At 41.4% G+C, this 16596-nt stretch overlaps 1 long non-coding RNA gene across 2 annotated transcripts in view; it reads right to left on the bottom strand.

The window, feature by feature from the left end:
* Positions 1-13926, bottom strand: part of LOC109547963 (uncharacterized) — a 171104-nt gene extending 157178 nt beyond the window's left edge. For both annotated transcript variants that reach the window (XR_012333064.1, XR_002173973.3), the window contains exon 1: positions 13731-13926. This is a non-coding gene — a long non-coding RNA (uncharacterized lncRNA). The remainder of the gene's footprint in view (positions 1-13730) is intronic.
* Between the last annotated feature and the right edge of the window lie 2670 nt (positions 13927-16596).

Below are 16596 nucleotides of genomic sequence, written 5' to 3'. Positions count from 1 at the left end.
ATATATCTAATAATCCATTTAATTTCTTTAGAGAGATGTTATATATATACAGTTGGCATTTGAATGGAATCACATGCCATAAACCTGTCTGCTCCTATCCAGGTTCAGAATACAGAAGAAGAATCTGTTTTACAGACATTCTAGAATTTTTACATGGTCAGTTGGCTGGTTTTGTATTCTGGAACATATCAGAGCATCTACAGGAAAAAATATATATAAATTCTATAAAATGGTGGCAGGATTTCTGATTTACTGATACTGCTGGTTTGAATTTTCACAAAAATATTTAGCTATAGGACAATGTATTAGGCGTATTCTTAAAGGTAAATAACTGCAGCCAATAAAAGCTGGGCCTACAAAGGGTCCCATCTTCTACTAGTTTTCTGCACCAAGAATTACTACCAGTGTAATCATGGCTCCCTGCACACTAATATTTCCTCTGATACAGTATGATCAATGTTGTGGAAAAACATTTATTATATTTCTTCTAGCTACTTAAAGGCATTACTGAATTATGGGCATCGCGGAACGAATCCACTGTGCATTTTTTCTTTATGTGACGTTTTTACAATCTTCATTTTCTGCTTTGCAGCCACTGAGCTATAGAGATCCACACTTTGTCCCTCTTACAACTGCCACTGGGGCCACCCTCTCCTTTCTGCTTTATTACGTCTGAAATGCACTTCATATGATAGCATTCCTTTTCATTCTGTGCCGGACTCTTCTTTGAAACGAAGAAGTTATGAAAGAAATTAAACAATCAGTGTTGTTAATAACAGTTCTTAATCTTCTTTCTTAACTAAGGTTATGAAGTTTAGACTGAGAAAAGGACAAGGGGAGGAAATGGTATTTTATGGAATCATTCCGGGAGAGCTGATGGAATGGGTGTGAGTTTTGCAGTTTTGACATTTAACAATTTTATTAACATCTTTGCTTATTATGTACCTTAATCCACAGAATCTGTGGTGGGGAGAGAGTGTCCAGCTAACAGCTCGTGTCCCAGGCCCTGCCAAGGGATGAATCAATTAGCAAGAGAAGCAATGATGCAAATGCTCCGGGGTCACTCGGGATGCTGTTTGCCTTTTTGATAGAGAAAGCATGCCATAAATAACATCACACCTCAGGAAATCATTCCAGGAGGCCCAGATGCCGGTAAGGCTGCTGCCTGGGACAGAAGGAATCATTTGCTCATTGTGTGTATTTCCCCCATCACAGTCAATGGAAGATTTGTAGTAAAATCAAAGTATTTAAAAGGAGGACAGTATGTGGTAACGGAGGCATGTTTAGTAATTTTTTTTGTACCAGAACCCATGATTTATGAGCCAGAGTTAGAGCCAACTTTATTACAAAAATGACTTCACCCATAAAAACCTTATTCAGGGCTCTCAGGAGAATGCTGTAGTACCCAACAGCATTATTATCCAGCAAATATCCACAAACAATGCCCTCCTCAGTCTCATTTCCGCCCCCTTTCAAGGGACAGGCTTCCCCCTTTACTTGCTGAAAAAGTGGGGTCCCAGGCAATGTGTTGTGCTCTTTCTGTGGTGATGTGCCTGGATGAGGCATTTATAAGCCAGAGCAAAAGCCGCCTCCAGGGTCTCAGTCACATCTTCCCCAGCCTCGTGCCCTGAGGAATAATGAGCAGAAGACACCCACTCACCCTTCATTTCCTCCCTGCACAGAGCTTTCCCGCTCCCTGCACTCCCACCCACTCCTCCAGAGCTTGGATCCCCATCACCTCAGAGGGGCAGGCTGAAGCTCCCCCCCTTCTGATTGCCATGGTAACCGCCGGCTGCACTAAAACTGCCAGGGCTGGGTGTCCAGGCTGGGTCCCCTGCGCGTACCAGGATCTGGGAACTAGCCCTCCATCTTATTAAACTCTGGTGTCAGCTCCTAGCAATTGTTTTAAATTTACACCCTCAGAGTGGCTTAGTGGGATTACATGTCCATTTGCATTAAAACAGGTTTCTGTCATTAAACTGCCATACAATAAGCTTCCTTGGGACAAATTAATGAGCTCTAAATATCATCAAGTAGAAGTTCACTTCACCAAGATGGCCAACAAGGGGGGCAAAAGGATGTGGCTGCTCAGAAATCTTAGCCCAGGAGAAATATAAGTGCCAACTACAGAAGGAGGTCTTGTCTGGGTCCTTCTTCGCTGTGAGATAAATGTCTCTGATTTAGAGCTGGTCTGGGAGAGTTAGCAACATTATCTCTATTCACCGAGAGCCCACAGTTCACTTCCTAGGCCTATTCCAAATCACCTTTACCCTTGACTGCGTCTGCTGAAATTTGCCGATGGAACACTGGACCCTTTTCTTTGTGACAGTATCTCAGTCTCATGTGCTTTACCCTGTCGTCTGTCTGTCCTTGAGGAACTTGGGTGCATCCAAGTTGCCTGGGAACAACAAGCACACAGCAGAGCACCACGTGTAGCTGGAATGAATGCTCCCAACTCTAAAATGCCTGGCTAGTTATTACGGGACTGTCTGGACCATCATTCAGGGACCTGGACCCTGGAACACTGGTCCTGATAAGGAGCACCCTACTCTGATCATCTAGAAGCAGAATAAGAACAGGGAACAGTTTTTAAAGATGGATTGTCCCTGCTCACAGGACTGCCAACACTTGCCCTTATAAATACATATACGTGTCTAAGTATAAATTTTTCATCAAAAACAAGTAAATCAACCTCCAAACTTTCTTTTATGTAAAGGAGGAAAGACTCGCTGCTAGACAGACTTCCCGATCTGCAGAAGCTGTGATCTCATTTCTGTATAGTCTTAACAGGGGACAGTAATGTATGATTGAGACACTGCTATATTTAGGAATGACAAGATGGGCATTATTAATAGCTTAATTGACATTAAGGCAATTACCCCTACCCTTATTAGAGTTTGTAGAATTACACAGAAAATATTGGATGAGGCCTTTTTTCCCCTAGAGCTACCCAAGGATACAGCATTTTATTTCATGCCAGATCCCTGCTTTGACATTAGATACTCAGCCATAGAATGATTCCAGTAAATCATTATAAATGCATTATAATAAAGATGTTATGAGCTATCAGATATTAACCCCCAACCCCTAAAGAGAGATAAATAGTCCAGTTGCATGATTCCCACTTTCGTTTCATAAGAAATAAGCTTTTGCAAAGAGCAACTGACTAATGAATTATAAAATGGTGTGTTGAGCTCAGATAATTAAACAATGCATTTTAGTGTCTAGTGCAGGATGAACACTAAATCATACACAAATAAAAAGGGAAAAGCCTAAACCCCAAGCCCAGCTCCTATTTTCAAATAACATTAATGTTGGCCTACAGTCCAGAAATGCTCAACTGTTTTCTTATCTGATTAGAGGGACTTATCAAGTATAAGATCAAGACACAAGTAGGTCAAGAAACCAAGAGTCAGAGCAAGAATTCCGGAGGTGCTAATTTCAGATAAGCCCACAAGGTTATTTTAATGGAGATTTTACGTGGAGATTACCTTTCTTCCCAAAATGTTTAATGGCGCAAAAGTCTAGAAGAATCTGGAAGTTTCTTTATACTTCTATTTTTTATTTCTGAATTTGTAATAAAACATATTAGTTGGGGGGGGTGGAGTAAAAACTCTGGTAGTAATGATGATCTTGGTCTTGTAGTGCTGAAAAGACAGACAGGAGGTGGAGAGGTACAGAGGTTGGTTTGGGTTCTAACCACTGTCCTCAGATTTGTCACCAAGTCCAGCCGGGCTCCATCTAGTGGTGAGCCTTGGATCACCATGAAGTTTTTTGCCTTCCGTGGCCCCTGTGTGGGGCTGGTTTGCCACTGACGGCCATTTTGGCGTGTCCTGGGCTTGCCACAAGATTTGAAGCTGAGCTTAAGCACAGCTTGAATATGTATTTTAGTCTTCCAGCCTCTCAAAGACATGGTGACTGCTTCAAGGCAGTCTTCTGTTTCTTGGTCAAACAGCACACCACTAATGACTATGTGGACAAAATCAGAGATGGCCTTGGACTCTGAGTGGGCAATAATCACCTGTGCTGGTGAGCAGAACTTCCCTGGAACACCCGGTACCTCAGGTTCCACTTGGCCATCCCTCTCCTGTGCTCCAGGCAAGCTAACCACAGCCCTGTACCCGCTCCACTTCCCCAACCCCATGTGTCACCCTCAACTGACACATGCAGCTGACCTCATCTTTCTAAGGCTTCTTTTCTTCAAGAGCAATATGAGGATTTTAATAATGCCTACCCCCAGGGTTGTATGAACATTAAAGGAGATTTGTTATATGAAAATCTATCTATGTAAAATGCCTATTACAGAGTAAGCTCACAATTAAATGTTATTTATTTTTATTTTAGCTATCTTGTATTTTTTCTCTCCTGGTTCTTCTCTCTTCATTCTACCCTTACATCTTCCAGTTCTCTCTCTCTAGCTCCCTCTCTCTCATACACACACACACACACACACACGTGCACACACATTTGCAAATCCCTGAAGGCAGACTCTCTGATCTATTCATTCAAGCATACCTTTCAGTGTCTAGCACAGTGTTTTGCTTAAGTTCACACTCCATACATGCTTGCTACCCTAACAATATTAATAATATAATAGCTACTAGTAACATTTTCTGACCTCCTGGTATGAACCAGGCTCTATGCTAAGTATCATCACCTCATTTAATTCTTACAACAGGCCTCTGAGACAAGTACCATTTTCATCCTCATTTTATGGGAAACTAAAGTTTAAACATGATCTATATCTTGCTCAAGGTCACACAAAGCTCATAATTGGGCAGCCAAGATACAAAGAATCAGCCTAGATTTGGAGTCTCAGCTCTTAATTTCCACTGTGTTGAGCTGATTTTGTCAGCTTTCTCCTCTTCTAGACTGGGCTCCATTAAGGGATCAGTCATGAGCATGTACTCACTCTTAGATGAATGACCCTTAGGATCTCAATCTCTGGTGTTTCAGGAAGTCCAGAAGTATATGCGACCTCTAGTTTACAGCTACCCAAAAGTCACTTGTCTGCAAACTCCTGGGTCGTTTCATAAAAACATCCAAAAAGACTTTACAATTGCGCACCCCATAAAGTTAATTTCACTTTGAGAGAATGTGTCTGAGGGAGGTGATGCACTTAGTTATGTATTCAGGTTGGTGGCCACAGTAGATGGAGCTGTCCTGTCATCCTTGACAGACTGGCTCACTGGCAGCCTCGCTCCATCACGCTGTCACAGGCCAGAGATGGCCTCCCCATATTAGCTGAGAACAGTTATGCTTCCTGATGGTCCAAGCCTCACAAACCCCACACCTCCCTTAATTAAAGAAGTAAATTAAAAGGAATATTTCAACCTTAGGGATGAATTATTTTAGTAATTTGAGATTGATGCTTTATTGGATAAAAGGACACACATGGGTTTATTAAAAATGCTGCCTTCCTGCACAGCACAGGGAGATCAGCTCGGTGCTTTGTGTCCACCTAGAGGGGTGGGATAGGGAGGGTGGGAGGGAGACGCAAGAGGGAGGGGATATGGGGATATATGTATATGTATAGCTGATTCACTTTGTTATACAGCAGAAACTAACACACCATTGTAAAGCAATTATACCCCAATAAAGATGTCTAAAAAAATAAAAATAAGCTTTAAAAAAATAAATTGTTGTCTTCACATACAAGGATCTGTGCAAGAGGTTGCCTGAGGTGGTGAGGAGTTTGTGTAGCCAGAGAGATGCACTTGTGAAGCAGCAACCAGAGGGACTAGGACTGAGGTCTGTTGGTGCAGAACATAGCCTGGCTATTTGTTGTACACTTGTCCTTCAGGTACAGCAGCCAGACATTTGGGATCTTCTGTGGTCTTCATTTCAAACTGGCTGGCCCTGAGCGCTGTGCTGGACACTACTAGGGTCACAAAGAGTCAAGGGTCCTCTCCTCTCAGGAGTATGGAGGCTACACGGCTCGGCTCCTTTGCGGTTGGATAGGCCATGTGACTGGTCTGTTGCTGTAAGCAGAGGTACTGTATGTCACTTCCAGGCCAAAGCATTTTATTGTCAGAAGACCCTCCAGCTCTCTCCTCCTCTGTAGAAGTGAGCTTGGAAGCATGTGTTGAGATGACAGAGGGCCCAGTACCCTAGATTCCTAAATGACTTGGTGGAGCCGCGTCCTCCACAGGCCCACGTTGTACATCAGCAAGAAATAAACTTTTTTTGGATTAAGCCACCAACATTTGGAGACTGTTTATTACCACAGTAAAACCCAGACAATCCTGATTAATCCAGGAGCTGACTTTTTGTTCAGAAAATGTGGTCCTTCTTTCCAAGTCTTAACACCTTTATCTTTTTTCCAATAACTTTATCCACTCATTCAGTGATTTACACAGATATTTTCATGCTTTTGGTATAATCTCGGATGCCTAAGATTGCCAAATGACACTTAATTAGGCAGAGTGGTGGTTTGTCCTTCGTCCACTGATGAATATTGGCACTGTGAAAGAAGTCGGGGAGAAGAAGACAAGAAGAAGACAAGATCGGACTTCTGAAAATAAGATGGCAGAATGAGACAGTGAAACAGAAGGGGAAAATAGAGAAAATGAAAAAAGAGAACAAGAGAGATAAAGAATGAAAAATAAATAAATAAATATAGAAAAGACAAAAAAAAGAAAAGTAGAGAAAACAACAACAACACAAACGATAGGAAGTTTATTTCAAGTTAGCTATAGCCAGTTGCTTGTAGTTGGATTCCACTCCAGAAGGTATCTCTCAGGATATCTTTGACCTTCAGCACCTAGTGTATGTGCCTAGCATGTCAGGGTCCTCAAGAAATGTTGGTTGAAATCACAAATAAAGGAATGAATGAACCTTTGTTCTATAATCTTGGAAGCATGTGTTGCTTGAACTGGTCTATGACAATGAATAGGCATTCCATCATACATTTAAAGTCAGTGGAAAAAGTGAGAGGGGAACTAGAAATAATTGAGTTTGAATAGCTCCTCACAACCTTTAAACCTGAGTCCTTGAAAAGAGCAACTATGAGGTCAGAACAATTATTCTTTGTCCTAGAAACAGGACATCACTGATGACTCAGAGCAGTCTGTTTAAGATAGTGTTTCAAATAAACTGGGTAGAAATGTCCTTGTTTTGTTTGCCTCTGGCTGGGCTGAACTGAGGGTACAGTCAGCATTGAGGTATCTATGGCCTTGATGTTGTGGAAGGTGACAGGAGGGAAATGGAATAAAATTTGCTGAATAATTTACTTTTGAAAAACTTCAAAGGGGGCAAGGAATAGCAATATTACCAGAGAGTTAATAAGAAGGTGGAGTTGGGAGGCATTCAACTGCCAAGTGGGAACCTCCAGTAGAATATTCACCTGGTTGGGGTAATTCACTTTCCAGAAATATATGAAAGGACTGTGGCAGGGCTGCCCCCCATTCAAGGATGCTCTCTGGTAAAGTCAAGGAAGCCTGTTCTAAGGATATGGAAGGAAGTTAGCCCTTCCTCTGGGGGAAAGTATGAATCCAGTGTCTCCAGTCTGTGGACTTACTTGTGTGTGTGTTGTGCGTGTGTGTGTGCATCTGCATACATGCACACATGCTCATACACACTCATGCAAAGTTCAGATGTCTAGGACTTGTGATGGGAATGGAAAGAACCAAGTAAGCAGAAAGCTGCTGCCTGGCAGGCTGAAGGGGGATGACTGGTGTGGGCAGGAAAACAACATTCTGCACAGTAGTAGGGTAGCCTTGTGGATCACACGGAAACACAGCAAAAGTGCTATACCAGCTTGGCTGCAGTTTTAAAGAAAAGGATTATCTCTTGGGATGAACTTTCTCCTGAGGATGAACACACTCTCTGCATCCAGATTCAAATCCATCAACTTCCACCTGTCGTCTCAAGCTACACTCCTCTCCCATTTCTTATCAAAGGGACAAGCATTCTCGTTTCCTTGGCTCTAAATCACGAGCTTCTCCTCCTCACTCTTCCTTTCATTCAATCTCTTCCCCTTTAAAATGTTTCTTGGATTCACTCTTTTCCTCTCCCTGCCTGGGTAGCTGGTCTACCTAATTCCAGATCATTGCCCTTCCTATAGGAAATATAAGACCCACATGCAAATAATGAAATACTATCCCATAATCCAAGACAGAAATGATGAGTGTTACGGTAACAATGGCCCTAAGTACTAGACTTCCCAGACACTTCAGATTTCATGTAGTTTTTAAATTTTTCAATAAAGGTAATTTGTAAAATGCATATGTTGAAAGGTAAAATTTTTTAAATATTATCTGATTTTTTTGCATTTCTTTTTTTCCCCTTTGACCTTCTTCCTCCCCTATTCACGCAGCTGACCATGTCTCTTGCTCTTTAGCTCAAGGAAGGGATGAAAGAGCATTAAGCAGAAGAAGCATTTTCTCCTGACTTGCATATTTCAAAAGCACAGCCCCTTAGGGTGATAAAGACATCATTATTAGGGCAGAGGCGAAGGAGGAGGGAGCAAACATGAATATAAGCTAGGCCCTTCCTCGTCACCTCTAACCAAAGGGAAGATCCCTCACAATTGATGGAGGTAGAGGGAGTGAAATTGGTAAATTAGTATGGTTACTTTGGAGGTGGATTTGGCAGTATTTGGTAAGATTGAAACTCTGGAGAAATTTTTACACATATATGTAAAGATATTTGTACAAAAATGTTTCTTGCAGCATGACTTCTAAAGAAAAAAACAACTTCTGACAACTTAAATGTTCATTCACAGAAGAAGGAATAAATTAAATGTGGAATTTTGAGTCAACCATAGACTATTCTTTTTGGTTTGTTTATTTTTTTCTAACTTTTCATTTTATATTGGAGTATAGCCAATTAAAAACGTTGTGATAGTTTCAGGTGCACAGCAAAGGAATTCAGCCATACATATACATGTATCCATTCTTCCACAAACTCCCCTCCCATCCTGTATAGCAATTCAAAGACATTGTTTAAACGACAGGAAGAAATTATAGGGGAATCTAGACCCTAGAATCCAACTGCCTGATAAGCCTTAAGACTTGAAATATAAGTGCCTCGTTTTACAGATGAGAAGGAAGAGGGGCCTGAAGTTAAATGGTTTCTCAGAACCAGCCTGTTGTTTCCATTTCTGACCTGGCCTTTTGTCCATGATGTCATCTGATACCCCAAGCTGCCTGGTATAGTTTTCAGTCTATTCCAGGAAGTAGAAAGTTGTTCCCTCTGATCTCCCCAGTATGCTAGCACAGAAGAACAAGAAGAGGAGGGGAGAGGGGAGGAAGAAGAGGAGAAAGAGAGATGTCACCCCTTGCTCTTGAGGTCACAGTCCAGATGAAAAGCAGAATCAAAATTGGAAGCCCCCTAAGTAACCAGTTCTCATATTTCCTACCTTCATACCTAAGGGTTCTCCCAGTCCTCTCTGGATCTCCATTTTCTTATTAGCAAAACAAGGGGTTCAACTAGAAGAATTATATCCACCCTTAAGTTCAAAATATTATCCTTGCAACGAATCTACTTCTAGGTCTAGATCTTCATTGTTGAAATCTTCACCCATAAAATAATTTTTCATCCACTTTCCCAAATCTTCTGTCCACACCCTAAAATTTTCCCCTGGTTGATCAAGCCTAGAGACCATATTTGTTGCTTCTTTTCCAATATAATGTTTAATTCTCAACACTCCTAACAACTTGTGGGAAGCATCTTCTGCCTAAGCTTTCAAGAGAGGCACTAAATAAAAATCTCAACGCTGAATGTCAATCCCAGCAGTTTTTCAAAGATTGGCAGCCCAATGTCAGTGAAATGGCCTTGGCTCCATCTCTGTGAAAGCCTGAGGTGGGAGTGGAAGTCGTCACAGCCCCGGCGCTGACCTCACGGCATGATCTGGTGGGTCGAATGGGAGTGGGAGTCAGGAACTCCACGTAAAGTACTAATCGTGTGACTGACTTGGGCTGTGACATTGGAGGAAACTGTTCCACCTCTAGGCTTCTTTTGCAAAGGAAGAAAAAGCTGTAAAGAGAAGAAGTTCTCTGAAAAGCACATTACACTCTACAGGCCAAATGTTACAGTCATTAGGGAAGTAAAAGGAGACTCGGCTTCTTCCTCAGCCACGACTGTATCCTTGTGGGAGTCCCCAGCCACATTGCCAGTGGCAGGATTTCGAAGTGTCACAGCCCAGCCATCAGAAGCACATCGACTCTTACGCAAATGGCTCAAATTCACTTTTCACTTTTAAAGTAACACACTTTTTAAAATTATTAATGGTTTAGTTGTGTGACCACCCACGAGTGAAGGGCATCTCCCTCTCCCACATCTTTAATGGAAATAATTAATGAGGTGTTAGAAATTAACAACAATTAACAGTGCATAGGAACAAAGGCAGAAGGTCAGAGACTCCAAAGAAATACAATTTAGCTTCTCGGGTAGAATCTTGCGGTTTCAAGGAGGGAGACCCCAGGAGCATTTTCCCTGTTACATAGGTTGCCATTATACTGATCTTTCAAATGGGAAAAAAATACAGACAATGGTTCTAGTAGTCCTACATCTTAACAGCACAGATTTCTCTGATGAATTCTGAGAATTCCTAGCCTTGGTACATCTCTCTGGGACACAAATACAGCTGTCACTCCAGAACATGGGCCCAAACACCACCATTTTTTAAGATTAAGCATGTTAATGGAAGGAAGTAAACTAACTGGCACTTCCATCAAGCTTATTCATTTTGCTGAACAAACAAAATAGTAGAACATATTACGTTTTTCAGCTTCGCGTTAATACGCATTGCTTGATGTATAGAGCAGACGTAATTTAGCAATAGCATGATCGTTTGAGATTGTATTGAATTCTAGTGGATTTCTGGTAATAACTGCCACTTTGAATAATTATTAACATACATCAATTATACAAATTACAAGTGTGTGTGTCTGTTTTTTTATGTTTAGCCATAGGATCCCTGCAAGCATTATTGCTATATATAGGTAAATTCATAAACAAATTGCCTTAACTTTATCTACCTGATAGATAAGTGCCAAAGAATGTTACCACCGAGGTATTGGGTCTCCCAGCTTCACGCTATGCATTTTTTCCCATTTTCTAAAACACAGCCAGAAGTCCTTGAGCCAAAGTCTCACATATATCCCCAATGTTGAAAATAAAGTCAGAGAGAGTGAGTCAAGCTCAAATATACAAACTGATAATCTCACCAAGGATATCCACCAAGGATATCCTACTAGAAAACGGGCATGGGATAGATCTATTCTGCTTCCACACACAAACTAATTACAATTATAATTACATTACCTGTAATTATAAACATAATTAATTATATTCCTGCAGTGCTTTAGAGCTTACAAAGTACATTCACAGACATTAATTATTTAACCTCATCAGTACTCTGTGAGGCAGGCAGAGCAAAAAACCCACAGAATGGCACCAAGGGCTTCTCACTGAGCCCAGATCTGTTGCCTCCAGGTGGCCATTTCCTTCTCTCTCTCTCTCTCTCTCTCGTGATTATCTCCTTAAACCAAGCTTATGCTGAAAGTGAGAAAAGATCCCAATTTCTAGAGGCAGTGATGGTTCTGGCTTCTTGGTCAAGCAACTTCCAAACAAACCAGCACAAGTGGTGTTCAGAGAAGGAATAAGCCAGAATTTGTGGGAGGGGGTACCAGTCACAGTGACCTCAAGGCCCGGGTTTTGTCCAGTATGCAGGATCAGTTGGCACTTCCAGAGCCACAGTCCATGTTTTCACGGACAAGAGTCATTAGCAGAATGACAGGCTTTGGGAGCTAGAAGAGCAAACATCTATGGTGCCTCTAAGAGGTGCACCTTGTTGGGAATGCCAAGAGTAAGTCACGCAGCCTTGGTAACGGGAGAGACCCTTGTCATGACATCATGCAGTTCAGCCCTTGGCTTTTGCAGGTTAGAAGCTCAAATGTACAGCCTTCTGCCCGCCTTTCAAGGTTCTCCCCAACACCCACCTCTCAAAATCCAACCTGCCACATCTCTCTAGGCTTATTTCCCCTTATGCCTTCATATACCATCCGCTCACCATCTCACAACCAAGCCACTTCCTATACCTTCCAACGCCATCCTGGACTCCGTGTTGCAGGGCTCCCGACCCCGCCCATCATTCAAGTCCCAGCCCAAGGTCTGCCTCCTCCGATAGAAGGGAAAGTAGATGTTGGCCCTTCTGTTGAGAACTTAGAGTTTCCTTGGCAAAGAAATTTGTACTCAAATAACTACAATAGAAGTCGTAAGGTGTTCAGGGCCCTAAAGCAGTGCTACTTAAATTGTGTATGAGCGAGGTCAATAGTACCTCGGAACTGGTTAGAAATGTGAACTCTTGGGTCCCACCCTAGACCTACTGAATTAGGATCTTCAGGGCTAGGAATCAGTATTTTAACGAGCCCTTTAGGTGAATAAGATGTCTGCTAAAGTTTGAGAACCCCTGCCTTAAAAGAAGATTTTTATGCCAAGTCAGAAGAGGAAGTACTTCTAGGAGATGGCCCTATAGGACTGATAGGATTCAGACGCCTGGAGATGGGTAACAGGCATTCCAAAGGTTAAGGCAATGGGAGCAGAGACCTGATCCAGGGGCATGATCTGGGAACGGAAAAGACTTCCATATGGCCAGCATCTAGGATGGCTGCAAGAGTTGCTGGTAACTTTCAGTAATAACATATTAATGTTATTAAATAATAACAGTAATAATAATAACAGTTAACATTTACTAAGCCCTTATCATGTGCCATGTAGATTTCTAGATGTTATTCTAGAATATTCTTTCTCACCAACAACCCTATTGAGTAGAAAGTGTTTATTAGATGATCCCCATTTAAACATAAGGGAGGCTTGGAGAAAGTAATCAAACTGTCTAAGTCATAAAACTTGGGTTTGAATTTTCACAGCAATGAGGATATAGGTTGAGTTTTAAGCTTGGCAGTCACAGCTTGACTTTAAGGCAATTTGAGAACCATATAGGGATGACTGACACACAGACAGATCAGTGGCAAGGAGACTGGTTGACAGCCATAATCCGGGAGAGAGAGGAAAGGGAGCAAGGATTAGCACTGGGGCAATGGGAATGAAAAGAAAGGGGCAGGTTCCAGACAGCACAGGGTCCGAGGAACAGGACTTGACAAGGGATGAGACGGACAGGGCAAAGGACAGACTGGAGTCAAAAACTATTCTGGGAGCTTAGTCTGGGAGGAAACTGGAATCGTTAACCAAAGAAGAAAACAACAATAATAACAACAAACACATCACCCTCTTCTTCATATTGGACTGTATTTATCAAATACTTATACTCCAGATACTATTTTAAGAGTCTTAGATAAATCAGGTCATATACTTTTTACAACAATCTTAAGATGTAGTTACTATTATCCCCATTTTACAGATGAGAAAACTTATTCTACTCTCATATGAAATGGCACTGGTATCTTTTCAGTGATTGGGATATTTGTTCCTTGAAAGAATTCAAACAGGTTTCTTCCAAACTTGGAAGCAAACAGAACACAGCCAAGTAAAGCAAGGTTATTTAACCCAGTAGTTGCCAACTTTCTTCATGCACCAGAATCACCTGTGGAGCTTTCCAAATGTGCCAGTGCTGGGGCTCCACACCCAGAGATCAGGATTCAGTTGGTCTGGGGTGACATCAGGGCAGCATTTCTCATTTGTTGTTTAAAGCTCTCCCAGCTGTTTAATGTGTAGACAGCGCTGGGACTACAGAATTGGCCAATGGACAAGCATTTATTGCTTACCTACTAGGTGATAGGTGCTGTGCTCCATGCAGTGGTAGATGCCAAGGTGAATAAGATGCTGCACTAGCCCTAGGAGTTGATATCTTCCAGGATCTGCATAAGACTAAGAGGGAAGATAGAAGCAATGTTAGGGAGCAGAACAAAGGAGGTGAATTCAGCTAATGACACAGAATTAATCCCTGGACCCTGAAGGAGAATCAGGGAGGACTCAAGAAGGACAGTGTTTATACTAAATAAAGCAGATAAGGAAACGATCAGAGATTGCTGTGTAAAGTTATGCGCGCCCTTTGGAGGTTAAATGGTGTAGACCAATTTGTCATCTTCTGCTTCCTTTCTTTGCAAGAGGAGCTCTGAATGGTTTAAGTATCCAGGCCTGGGTCAGGCCCTGGCGCCTACACTGCTGATGGTGGGACATGTCTTTCTCTTGGCCAATGGGAAAAGAAGGAAAACATTTCAGGAGCTGCTGAATCCCAGTGTCTTTATTTGAACTTCCCTGGTTCAGGCAAGTTAGTGGTATTTATGGCTTAAAAGAATTTCCAGCTGTAAGTTTATCTTCTTGTTAAAAATCAGCCATCCCCTACCCCAAACAACCAAAGACAATAAATCAAGGCTTAAGTAAGAAGCAAAGACTTATCTCTACAAATAGGAATCCCTATGGTTGCTAACATACTATTTTTTTAGTATCAGGCATCCTAAGAGGTTAAGTGATTTGTGGGTGGGGGTGAGCTTCCCTTCAACTCGGTACATAGAAGGCGTGGAAATGAGACCAGATGTTGTCCGAGCTCAGGGAAGAAGAGTTGGGCTAACATTTCCTGATGAGTTCCAGGGCCTAGTCAAGGTTTTACCTCTCCCAAATGACACACACTGGGGCTGCTGTTATTCTTAACTGATTCTGCCAATTGATGACTATCCTCTCCAGTCTGGTTCCTTTCTCTTTCACAGAAACAATGGTGTCAAAACAAGCAAGTCTCATTCCTGAATACTGAACGGATGTACAGTTCTGTCATTGTCATCCAGGGGATAACAGCAGAGTATGGTAGCCGCCAACTGGTGCAATAAGCTACTACTATTTTATCAAGATGTAAAAAAAAAGAAAAGGTGCTATTTGATGCTCACTGGCCTCAAATATCCTCTTCCAAGAAGGCTCTGTGCTCTTCTTGTTCATACCTGGGCTCAAGCCTAGCATCAACAGTGGGCCCAGATAATGGCCTTTCTACCCTAACACCCAAATTGTGCTCAATCCCCATCCACATTGTATCACAAGAGTTGGGGGTGTCATTTTCCCCCTGTTCAAGGTCAGCCTTATTCATGGGTACAGTAGAAGGAGCCCATGTAAATAGAAGGCCTTTTACACCAAATATGTTTACTGATCTGTCAATGTCACATTGTCTGAAATGTTTTCTTTTCTGAACAATTTCTGAATAGTCTTTGGCAATATTTTCTTTTGGAAAATTTGGGAGGATTGCTTACTCTCTCAGAATGTCATTTAAAATGCATATACTCTTTGGGATTTTGGTTCCACATCTTAAGCCGCTTTCTATTATTTATTCCCCATGATACAGCAAGTTTTCCAGTAATATTTATACTAGTAATAATACACACACAGAGTGGCTGAGTTTAATTTAAAACCTACAAGTCATGTTCATGGAAATCACTTATTCTTCACAAACACTATTCCATGTGGGCAGATTGAGCCTTAACTTCCCCGTATTAGAAGTAGCTTCCTTTTTCCTTTCTCCTTGGACAGTGCTCTTGGCTCTGTCTGTGGTGTAGGACGGGGTGAAAAGTCAGGAGAAGGGAAACGAGCTGTCATCAGCAAAAGTTTTTTCCAGGGAAAGTTAAGCATTCACTCAGTTTTTCTTCCTTTTACAAAGGGAAGTGCACATTGCTGGGGTCCTCCAAAGCTCAAAGGGAAATCTATATGATTCTTTTTCCCTGACAAAGTTTCCTCCCACCTCACCCCTTTTCTTGGGAAATTTAAAAACACAGAAAAGTTAAACTCTCACACTCATACTTCCCAGAGTTAACAACTATTAACATCTGGTCATATTTTCCTCCAAGTTTTTTTTAAAGAAATAGTATGTTTCAGATTCCAAATTCCATCCCTTTCAACCAGTCCACTCCTCCCACACCCACACCCAAGGGAAAGAAAGCCACTTTCATGAGTTGGGTGTGGATCTTTCCAATCTATTAAAAATATATATGTTTTATACACTTATGTATGCAACAAGTAATATATAGTATTACTTTCTATATGTATTTTGTTATTTAAATAAATGACACCATTCTTTATAGTTTCTGCAACTTGCTTTTCTCCCCCACTATTTAGCATTAGGTTTTTGGCAATCTATCCAAGTTGAGGTATGTAGATCTATTTCGCCTCTTTCCATTATGTATATATCACATTTCCAATTCACTACTGATGAATATTTAGGTTCTTTCCAGTTTTTCCCTATTTTCTGCCATGCTGCAACAAACATTCTTGTGCATGTCCCTCTGTACACACATACAACTGTTTTCGTAGGAAATATATTCAGTAGTAGAATCTATGGGCCTAGTGTATGCACAATTTCTATTTTACTTAGGTTACTTATTTTACTTAGGTTCTGCCAAAAGACTGAAAGAGACTATACTGATTTACATTCCCACCAGCAGAAGGTGACTGGACCATTTCCCCCACATACTGGTCAATACATGATATCAATATTGTCAGACATTTAATTTTTTTCCAATTGAATGGTTAAAAAAAATGGCTAAGTATTGGTTTTATTTCTCATCTCCATGGCTATTAGTAAGTTTAATTATCTTTTCACAGGTTTATTGGCAATAGCGGTTTTCTTTTATCATATCATTTTCTTATTTTTTA

The sequence above is a fragment of the Tursiops truncatus genome, chromosome 7 (genome assembly GCF_011762595.2).
Source record: "Tursiops truncatus isolate mTurTru1 chromosome 7, mTurTru1.mat.Y, whole genome shotgun sequence".
Taxonomy (NCBI): domain Eukaryota; kingdom Metazoa; phylum Chordata; class Mammalia; order Artiodactyla; family Delphinidae; genus Tursiops; species Tursiops truncatus.
The sequence above is the reverse complement of the archived record's forward strand: the minus strand, read 5'-3'. Positions and strand labels throughout refer to the sequence as shown.